We start from the raw sequence: 11904 nt of genomic DNA, 5'->3' as shown, positions 1-11904 counted from the left end.
GCAATACATAATTATTTAGAGGGTGGGTTGTTTGCTGTCCTTTTTTAGGACAGAGAGGGCAAAGAGATGTGGACAAAGAACCAGGCTAGCTAACTACCATTTGATTGTGTGTTAATATATTTAGTAGTTTGGGTTTTTTTTTTACCTTTTAGAGTCTATGCTTTCCGTTTCTAAAAGTAGGTTGAACTAGGGGATCTCCTTTACTAAAAGTACTGTAGCTGTTACAGAACCAGGGAGCTACTATGGACTAATGATGGGCAAAGTATAGTCGCAGGCGTCAAAAGAATAGTCGCACGCCTAAAAATTAAGTGGAAGGCAAAGGAGCTGTTGGAACAGGCAAGGCAGGTGAGGTAAGTACATACAATAAGTTTACAGCAAGGCACAGGACAAATGTAATACTTTTAAGCCCAAGTCCATGCCTTAGGTTATGGAAGGCAGTGTACAGTACAAGCAAGAGTCAAGAACATGCTAAGCCTTGAAAGGAGACCAATGAACCAACAAAGTCCTATTGGCATCAGTGGCAACTGATCAGTATTTGCAACTAGTAACAGTCTTATATTACAGCTAGCTATATTGCCTGGTACTACTAGTAGTACTTTATGAGTATCCATTCTTTAGATAACATTTATTATCTAAGTCTGCACTAGTGTTGGTGTTTTGTGATACAAATGCTGTGTGTTGGTCTAACACAGTTAGTATATTGCTACTAGTAGTACTGTACAATAGCTAGTATAGTTGCTACTAGTAGTTAAGGTGGCCATACATGTGTAGATTTCAGCTGCTAATTCGGGTCCTTAAGACTGATTCGGCAGCTTATCTGCCTGTGTAAGGGACCCTCAGAAAAGCCTCCCTGACCAATATCTGCCCAAAAATTGTCCATATGTCGATCAGACAGGCTTGATTTTATGTTGGATCAGGGACCACATCGGCTCATTGATGCGCCCTTCACTCCAACTTTTCCTATTTCATTCATAGCAGTGTGATTGTTTGGCCCTAGGGCCAGATGATTGCATTAGCATGATATCGCCCACCCAAGGTTGGCATATTGGGGGAAACATTTGCTCATTTGGCAACCTCACCAAACAAGCTAAGATAACTTAACCTGCACCTATGTGCAAAAAAGTCAATGTGTAGATAAGCACACCCCAAAAGAAGAAAAAAAAGGGGGGGGTGGGCTCAATCAGTGATGGAAATTACCATTTCCCTGAAAACTGAAGGATGCATCACTCTAGGGCCAACACATACTTGAAAAAATAATTTTTGCTGGAACCTGGAGGGATCATAGAACAAGCAAGCACTTTAAGCAAATAATTACAACTATTATCTTCCTAAAATATAAAAAAGTTATATGGGTGAGTAGATGCAAACACAGTCCTTCCTAATGGACACACTGTGAGTGGCAGGAGTTTGGAAACTAAGGCAAAAAGGACAGACTTAATTAAAAGAACAAGAAGATCACTCTCTTCAATTACCGCTGATGAATATGATATAAGGACATACACTGTACTGACTTTGGCAATGTGTCAGATTTTTTTTTCTAACATTTGTGTTTTTGGGTGATCAGGGTTCAAACATGAAAGCTTTTCTTTACTATATTGCTTTATGCAGCAACACACTGAGAATAAATGAACAGAAAAGTAGAAATGAGGCAAGCTGTGTATAAACAGCACTCTGACAAAAGACAGATTATAAAAGACAAGCACTGGCTGCACCACTGAATCCGTGACCCTAACAACCACAGCAATTTTATTTGCAGGCCAGAAAGAGGCAAACAAACATAAACAGGAAAAGCTACTGAAACTATATAAAATATATAAAAAGTGTATTTAAAATTGAACTTTCCATTTAATGGTTGATGTGACTGAAAGACAGACATGGCCACCATCAGTTATCTGTTAAAGTGTACAGTATTTGGGATTCAGTGATGCTAGCATTGTTAGAAACATGTCAGCATCAATTTATATGCTCTGCAGAATATGTAGAGGAAACTTGATTAACTGTTCTACAAACTGCAGATGTGATGGAACTCTATCCGTGGTGCTGAATGAAAGTTTCATTCCCCCAATAAAGTGAACATGCAATGTACTTTATACTATTTTATCAAAGTCCGAATTTCGGTCTTCTAAAAGTACTTTCTGATGTGAAAATTTTGGATTGTGGTCGTATGAAAATATCGTGGTACAATCTGAACGTTCCGAAATTTTTGTATCCGAACGATCGGAAAAGCCACAAAAAACTTTCTGACTTTGAACCTTGTGTGCATGATTTTGGAAGCCTCCCATAGGACTCAATGGCACTCTGCAGCTCCAACCCGGCCCAAGGAAAGTCTCCCATAGGGCTCAATGGCACTCTGCAGCTCCAACCTGGCCCGAGGAAAGTCTCCTATAGGGCTCAATGGCACTCTGCAGCTCCAACCTGGCCCAAGGAAAGTCTCCCATAGGGCTCAATGGCACTCTGCAGCTTCAACCTGGCCCAAGGAAAGTCTCCCATAGGACTCAATGGCACTGCAGCTCCCTGGCCAGAAGTTCCCAAGACTCATGGCCTGCAGTCCAACTGCCAAAAGCCTCCCATAGGGCTCAATGGCACTCTGCAGCTCCAACCTGGCCCAAGGAAAGTCTCCCATAGGGCTCAATGGCACTCTGCAGCTCCAACCTGGGCCAAGGAAAGTCTCCCATAGGGCTCAATGGCACTCTGCAGCTCCAACCTGGCCCAAGGAAAGTCTCCCATAGGGCTCAATGGCACTCTGCAGCTCCAACCCGGCCCAAGGAAAGTCTCCCATAGGGCTCAATGGCACTCTGCAGCTCCAACCCGGCCCAAGGAAAGTCTCCCATAGGGCTCAATGGCACTCTGCAGCTCCAACCTGGCCCAAGGAAAGTCTCCCATAGGGCTCAATGGCACTCTGCAGCTTCAACCTGGCCCAAGGAAAGTCTCCCATAGGGCTCAATGGCACTCTGCAGCTCCAACCTGGCCCAAGGAAAGTCTCCCATAGGACTCAATGGCACTCTGCAGTTCCAACCTGGCCCAATGAAAGCCTCCCATAGGGCTCAATGGCACTCTGCAGCTTCAACCTGGCCCAAGGAAAGTCACGATACCGAAGCTTGAATGAATTCCGAAAATTTTGTACTTGTTAAAACAAATACGTTTTTGTTGCACAAATTGTCGCCAAGTACAAAAAAGTTGCGCAATTTAATGAAAAAAAAAACACAGAAAATACGCACAGTTCTAAAACTTAGAAAAAATACACATGGGGAGCTACTGGGGCATCTTTGGGGGCACAGATCTTCCCTGCTAAAGGGCTGGGGTTGGTACAGAAGCACAAAACATAATGTACAACATATCTGCCCTACTTTTTTAGTAAATCTTTAGTGTTCCTTAAAATGGTAAAAGTGTCACCACTTCTGGGAAGTCTTTAGGATTCTTCAGTTGGATATTTTATAAATCAGCCCCATAGTAATTGATGTGCTGTGGCCCAGCAGGAGCCAATAGGTTGTCTACAATGAAGAGACCATAAAATATTTACTTACTGAAAACCACACTCTAGTGCTTGAAATTATATTCTACTACCAAACGTCACACAGGCATGACTGCATTTAAAAATGACATAAAAAATGTTTACATAAGTGTCTAATATAGAGCTCATAGATACTAACATACACTACTAAAACTGAAAAAAACTGAAAAAAAATTCTGGGAAAAAACAGCTGCACATGAATCTACTGTGCACATTAATCTGCTGTTATGCAAACAGTTTTATACTTTAATCAGTAATGTACAATTAATGCAGATTAGAATAATGTTGTAGCTCTGCCATAATGTCCTTCAGGACAGATCTCCACCTACAGAATGTAAAGGCACTCAGTTATTTTGCTTCTTGCAGATATATGATGTATCTTCACTGCTTTTCTGGTTAGACCAGTCCCTGTGCATTATCTGCTGTATCATTATTAACTTACATAATCACAACTGCTTTGACAATATTCTATAAATCCTGTGGGTAGGGTGAGTACATTATCTGTGTCATAATGATACTATGGCCATTGTGTTATGTAGAGAACTAAAAATAAACCTTCAAGGATCCCAGTGGCGTAGAACACGGAAGAGAAAATACTGCATGTATACAGTAGGTGCACATTCATAATACTATCAGAGTTTCCTTTTGCTGGACAGGTTCTTAGGGTCCCCTACATGACTTTACATTATCCATTTGTTTTGGTCTATTTTTCATTTATTGCAATTGCCCAGTTTACTGGAAGGACATTTAAATGCCTAATTTTTCTAAAATTAGATACGGTGTAGTGTAAAACCAAGTGCAAATTCCCATCATTTCACTCTATGTACCTCAGACCAATGAAATTTTTTATACAGTAGTAATGACAATAGTCCATATACTGTATTATTCAAAATATTTGGCACTGGCTATAGAGAAGCATAGCAGTTTTATATTGAAAATATTCTGGGAGCCCAGATAACATGGGGTTATATAAACACTTTGACCACACTTCTTCCCCTCCCAATAATGGCAACATAGATATTAAAAGCAAGAATTTGGATCAAGCACAGGAATCAAAAGATTTAGAAAGAGTGTGTGATATGTAACTCACACCCTTAACCCATGGATGGGTGTTATTTAAAATATTACTGAAGAGATTTAAGCTACAATCTTTTTCAAAATGTTCATCAGAGAAGCCATCTAATGGGAGATAAAGCCAAATGTTTGCGTTGACAAGGTGTGCCTCAATGGACAACCAATGTTTCCTTTTGTTATTTCAAAGTAATAACTACCTCAGAAGATTAATAAACCGTTGATTGAAATTTAAGTCCTCAGATGGGAATCCCAATAACCAGATCTACGCAGAACTTAGGAATCCCAATAACCAGATCTACAGAGAACTTGGGAATCCCAATAACCAGATCTACGGAGAACTTGGGAATCCCAATAACCAGATCTACAGAGAACTTGGGAATCCCAATAACCAGATCTACAGAGAACTTGGGAATCCCAATAACCAGATCTACGGAGAACTTGGGAATCCCAATAACCAGATCTACAGAGAACTTGGGAATCCCAATAACCAGATCTACAGAGAACTTGGGAATCCCAATAACCAGATCTACGGAGAACTTGGGAATCCCAATAACCAGATCTACGGAGAACTTGGGAATCCCAATAACCAGATCTACGGAGAACTTGGAAATTCCAATAACCAGATCTACTGATAACTTGGGAATCCCAATAACTAGATCTACGGAGAACTTGGGAATCCTAATAACCAGATTTACAGAGAACAGTACAGTTTATCTAAAGAACTACAGCTTTTTCTTTAAAACAAGGGGTATATCTTATGTATTACTAATATACAAGATATGGCCAAAAGTATCCAGACACCTTCCTGTCCAACATCTTATTCTAAAATTAAGGGTATTAATATGAGGTTGGTCCTCCATTTGTTGCTGTGTTACCTTCTACTCTTCTAGGAAAGCTTTCCTATAGATTTTGGAACCGTGTTGGTTTTGCTTCCAATTAGCCACAAGAACAATATTGAGGTCAATCACTGAGGCTGGGGATCAGGCCTGGCTCCCAGTCAACATTCCATTTCATCCCACAGGTGTTTGATTGCATTGAGGTCAGAGACGTGTATGCGCCACTCACTTTCTATGTTATTGTGCTGAAACAGCTGATTGCTAGGGGTTATGTAGCCTAGTAATCAAGAAAAAGTGTAAACATCAGAATGGAAAAGAAACTTAACCTTTTTAGTGCCATAGGACGTAGATTCTACGTCCTAGGCACTAAAGGACCAAAGTGCCATAGAACGTAGAATCTACGTCCTATGGCACTTTCGGGTTTACAAGCGCTGCGCTCGCTTTTAAAGCAGCGCAGCGCTTGTAAAGCCTGCACAACCCCCTAGGCAACGAGCAAGAATGGACATACTCACCGATCCGGTCGCCCAGCCGCACCGATCCGGTCCCTTAGCCAATGACAGCAGTGGACACGCATTGATGACGTGTCCACTGCTGTCCCTTTAAATGTCGCCGCCCCTGCGTCGCCTCTTCACTCCTGCTGTGCACGTGTGACTGCTGGAGCCCCCCTGCTGCCTTCCTGCTGCCTTCCTGCTGGATTGGTCGCCCTGATTGCCTGCCTGCATTGTGTGAGCTGAACTACAACTCTCTAACCACTGTTTATTTTGCTTATTTTATCTCAACTGTCTAAAAATTTTTTTTTTTTTTTTTTTCCATTTCTTCTTCTATCTTTGTCATTATTACACTTTTACACACATACACACTTATTTACAACTTTCCAAAGCACACACAGACACTTACACACACACTTACACTTAGAAAAAAAAAAAAAAAAAAAAAAAAACTTTCTTTCTTTTCTTTTCTTTCTTTCTTTGCTTTCTTTGGCAGTCTTTTTTTTTACTAAAACTTTATTTCTGATCTTGCTCTATAATTATCTGATTTATTTGGTTGCATTTTAGTGTTTTTTTGGCATTTTCATAATTGATTTCTGTTTTTATTGCACTGTAACTTTTGTATTGCTATTGGGTGCTGAATTTGCAGTGACGTTGGTGGATCCAGGGCTCTGACCACCGATTTCATTGCAATTATTGTTCTTCTGTTGGTTTAGGTGGTTTTATTCGGTTTTACTGATTTTATGGTGTTTTATCTTTGCATTGTTCTTTATTGTGTGTTTAGTGCCCCAAAAAAGGTTGCTTTTGCAGTGACATTGGTGGATCCAGGGCTCTGACCACCGATTTCATTGCAATTATTGTTCTTCTGTTGGTTTAGGTGGTTTTATTCGGTTTTACTGATTTTATGGTGTTTTATCTTTGCATTGTTCTTTATTGTGTGTTTAGTGCCCCAAAAAAGGTTGCTTTTGCAGTGACATTGGTGGATCCAGGGCTCTGACCACCGATTTCATTGCAATTATTGTTCTTCTGTTGGTTTAGGTGGTTTTATTCGGTTTTACTGATTTTATGGTGTTTTATCTTTGCATTGTTCTTTATTGTGTGTTTAGTGCCCCAAAAAAGGTTGCTTTTGCAGTGACATTGGTGGATCCAGGGCTCTGACCACCGATTTCATTGCAATTATTGTTCTTCTGTTGGTTTAGGTGGTTTTATTCGGTTTTACTGATTTTATGGTGTTTTATCTTTGCATTGTTCTTTATTGTGTGTTTAGTGCCCCAAAAAAGGTTGCTTTTGCAGTGACATAGGTGGATCCAGGGCTCTGACCACCAATTTCATTGCAATTATTGTTCTTCTGTTGGTTTAGGTGGTTTTATTGGGTTTTACTGATTTTATGGTGTTTTATCTTTGCATTGTTCTTTATTGTGTGTTTAGTGCCCCAAAAAAGGTTGCTTTTGCAGTGACATTAGTGGATCCAGGGCTCTGACCACTGATTTCATTGCAATTATTGTTCTTTGATTGCTTTTAGTGGTTTTATTCCATTTGATTTCAGTTGTTCTAGAAAGGTCCAGAGGTGCTAAGTTCAGATTGTTCTGGTAGTTTCTATTGCCAAAGGTTAACTCCTGGTCATCTCTTGCTGGCTTGAGTTTATCAAAAGGTTACAGTGAGTTTTTTTTTTCTAGCTTCTCCTATTACAAGTGTTCTCCTATTACATTATTACATCATTACAAGTGTTGTCTTGCTTTTTTTTTTTTTTTTTTTTGCTTGCTTGTTTTGACTTTGCCTGCTGATTGCTAGATTTGTAGTTGTCTGTATATTTCTGGCACAATGGCCAAACGGTTTTACAGCACAGAGGAAGCTGCTAGGTATTGCATGGACTCCAGCTCAGAAGAATTTAGCGATTCTGGGTCTGAGTATGTTCCATCTGACCACTCTACTGAGGAATCAGAGATAGAGGATAGTGACACGGTTAGCGCAGAGTTTAGTAGTGGTGGCACGCTTACTGCTGAAGAGGCAGAGGCTAGTGGTAGTGCCCAAGATGTACCCATGGATGTAGAAGAGGGTGAGGGTAGCACTGATGCAGCAGTTGGAGAGCCTGCGTGGGGGCCTCCCTGTAATTATGTCCCTGAAATTCCCCCTTTCACTGCAGTCCCTGGCCTCAGTGTGGACACCACTAATTTTGAAATTATAGATTTTTTTAATCTCTATATTACAGAGGCCATCCTACAGGACATGGTCCGTTACACAAATTTGTATGCTGAGCAGTATCTTGCCAGCAACCCTTTACCGGGTTTTTCAAGAGCCCAGGCATGGTATCCCACAAATATAAACGAAATAAAAAGATTCCTGGCTCTTACATTGGCAATGGGACTCGTAGAACGTAATTCTTTAGCTTCCTACTGGGATACCAATACAGTCCTTTCCATCCCTCTTTTTTCAGCCGTTATGGCAAGAAACCGTTATCAAATTTTATTGCGGTTTCTTCACTTTAACGACAACACAACGGCTGTTGCCCCTAATGAGCCCGGTTATGACAGGCTTTATAAATTGAGGCCCCTTATAGATAGCCTGTCTCAGCGCTTCGCAGAGGTTTACACCCCCTCCCAAAATGTCTGTGTAGATGAGTCCCTTTTGCTCTTCAAAGGGCGCCTAAAATTTCGCCAATATATCCCTAGTAAGCGTTCTCGCTATGGGATTAAATTTTACAAACTCTGTGAAAGCAGCACGGGCTACACTAGTTATTTCATGCTGTATGAGGGAAAGGACACTAATTTGGACCCCCCCGGTTGTCCCACTGACTTGACTACCAGTGGTAAAATTGTTTGGGAGCTCATAACTCCACTGCTGGGCCGAGGTTACCACTTATACGTGGATAACTTTTACACAGGCATCCCTTTATTTAGAGCCCTAAATTCTTTGGACACCCCAGCCTGCGGCACAGTCCACCGTAACCGCAAAGGACTGCCCAGGGAATTGCTGGATAAGAAACTGAAGCGTGGAGAAGTACATGCTCTAAGAAGCAATGAGCTCTTGGCCATAAAATATTCAGACACCAAAGTTGTTCTTATGCTTACTACTATCCACGATGAGACCATGATTGTCCAACACAGAAGTGGCGGTAGGCCCTCAAAAACAAAGCCCCTGTGTAGTAAAGAATATAGTAAGCATATGGGTGGTGTTGATAAATCCGACCAAATACAACATTATTATAATGCCACCCGAAAAACCAGGGCCTGGTACAAAAAAGCAGCAATTTATATGATCCAAATGGCCCTTTATAATTCTTATGTCGTTTACAAGGCGGCAGTACCAGGCCCCAGATTGTCTTATTATAATTATTTGCTGCAGTTGCTCCCTGCCTTGTTGTTTGGTGATGTAGAGGAGGTTCCTGACATGCCAGGTAATGACAATGTTGCCCGAATGGTGGGTAAGCATTTTATAGCACAAATTCCACCAACACCTAATAAAAGATATGCCCAGAGAAAATGTAAGGTTTGCCGTTCCAAGGGTGTTAGGCGAGATGTCCGGTATTATTGTCCCAAGTGTCCTAGCAAGCCTGCTTTGTGTTTCCACCCATGTTTTGAAGTGTACCATACTGTGGTACACTATGAGAGGACTTGAATTTTGTGTTTTTATAGGTAGGTTATGGTTCTCTGGGTTTGTTGGTGGAATAAGGATTTAGCATATCAGAATAGTGGACTTGGCATGTTCTAGGTTTTTATGCACAAGGTTGCAGGCCTCCAAACTTAGCTGTGCTGGCAAAGTGACGCTGTTTTTTATTTATTGAGTTTATCTATTCTGGCAGGTCCGTACTTTACTTATAACTAGGTTATAGATATATGTGATGAAAAGTTTGGTAAGGTGTGTCATATTATTGGCAAAAGTTTTCTTTTTTTTAGTAAAGTAGGGTTTTATGGTATGTGATTTTGTTTTTTGCACAGGTTGTCAGAAAAACAGTGTGTGCTTGTAGCTTGTGGTTGTTTAGACTTGTTCTTGGGCATTCAGATTTTTGTGTTTGAGCTATGGTTATTCAGGCTAGTTGCAGTGTTTCTTTGGTTATGGGGTAGGACTTGTATTGTGCTGTTGGTATAGCGAACTGAGGTGCTGGGTGACTGACAGGGCGCATGATAAAACTTGTGGTGTGTGATGAATCAATGAGATGTTTTTATCTCTAAAGCTGATGCCACAAGTCCTTTTACTGGCACCTCAAAAGCATGCCTGTCAGCGCAGTTATCTGTGCATAGTTTTGTATTATATACTTTGTATTTCTGGGCAGCATTTAACTACTGTAAGTGTAGGCCTTAAGTTTTTTGCAAAGGTTCTTGAGCACAGGATGACAGATACATTACGGTTTTTTGTGCTTGTAGTACAAATTGAATATCTACTGTATGTTCTGGTTAGGTTACACAAGTTGCAGTGGCTCTCTAAATATAAAAACTTTGCGTAATACTGGTGTGCCACTGGTGACTGCTGCACGGCACGTAATGGTGCACATAATTTTATCTCTGATGCTAATGCCCCAAGCTTTATTGTTGGCACCTTTAGTGCAACTTCTAAGGACACTTGCATCATTTATGGGCCAAATTACTATGGATTTTTTTGGCAAATATCCTTCTAAATGTGGTGCAGATTTTGTCATTTCTAAAGTAGTGTAGGAAGAAGCAAAAAACTGGTATCATAACACCACAGGAAAGATGGAACTCAAATCAAAGATGCTCCGCTAAACTGAAATAGGTGAGTAAAGTACAATTTAGGGGTTTATTTGGGGGGGGGGGGGTTAAAGTTAAAAAACTGCAAGGGGTGCATAGAGTGCAGCCCCAATATTATGCATTTTCAGGTTTGGCGGCCATGTACTTATGTGCAACCAGACATATGGGGTGTAATTTTATTCAGGGTAACTTGCTAATTGATACTGAGCAAGTTTTTTGATAGTTGCCATTGAGATTTTGGGGAGAAATCTAACTTATTATATTTTTTTTCAGACTAAAGTCCAGCTTGTATAGGGAACTGCATCCACAATTTTGCCTGTAGAAAACCAAGAATGGTGTTTCTAAATAGCTGAAGTTGTCTATTTCAATGTATAGTTTATATGGGTTTTTTCACAGGTAAGGGGCAATTTTGTCTGAAAAACTTTGAGATGTGCACATAAATTGCAGCCCCATTATTATGCATTGCCCCTGTTTTGGGGCATTTGGTGGCTGCATCTTTATGTGCACCCATACATATGGCATATCGTTTTATTCAGGGGAACTTGCAGATTGATGTTTAGTAAGTTTTTGGTAGTTGCCATGGAGATTTTGGGGAGAAATCTAGGTTTGTATCTGGTTTTTCCTTGATTTCTGACCAAAGCGCTGACTTCTGCAAGGGACCACGGCCACAATTTTCCATGTAGAAAGAGGAGAGTGGTGTCTCTGAATAGCTGAAGTTGTCTATTTTTAATCAATGTATAGTTTATATGGGTTTTTTCACAGGTAAGGGGCAATTTTGTCTGAAAAACTTTGAGATGTGCACATAAATTGCAGCCCCATTGTAATGCATTGCCCCTGTTTTGGGGCATTTGGTGGCCACGTCTTTATGTGCACCCATACATATGGGGTATCGTTTTATTCAGGGGAACTTGCAGATTGATGTTTAGTAAGTTTTTGGTAGTTGCCATGGAGATTTTGGGGAGAAATCTAGGTTTGTATCTGTTTTTTTCTTGATTTCTGACCAAAGCGCTGACTTCTGCAAGGGACTGCGGCCACAATTTTCCATGTAGAAAGAGGAGAGTGGCGTTTCTGAATAGCTGAAGGTGTGCACTTTTCAGAAATATATAGTTTGTGGGGGTTATTTTACAGGTAGGGGGGTTAACACTGAAAAACTGCAGGAAGTGCACATAGAGTGCAGCCCCCAAAATTTCAACTGAAATTGCCCTTATGCATTGCCCCTGTTTTGGGGCATTTGGTGGCCACGTCTTTATGTGCACCCATACATATGGGGTATCGTTTTATTCAGGGGAACT

Source organism: Xenopus tropicalis, chromosome 2 (assembly GCF_000004195.4).
Source record: "Xenopus tropicalis strain Nigerian chromosome 2, UCB_Xtro_10.0, whole genome shotgun sequence".
In the NCBI taxonomy this organism is placed as follows: Eukaryota; Metazoa; Chordata; class Amphibia; order Anura; family Pipidae; genus Xenopus; species Xenopus tropicalis.
The sequence above is the reverse complement of the archived record's forward strand: the minus strand, read 5'-3'. Positions refer to the sequence as shown.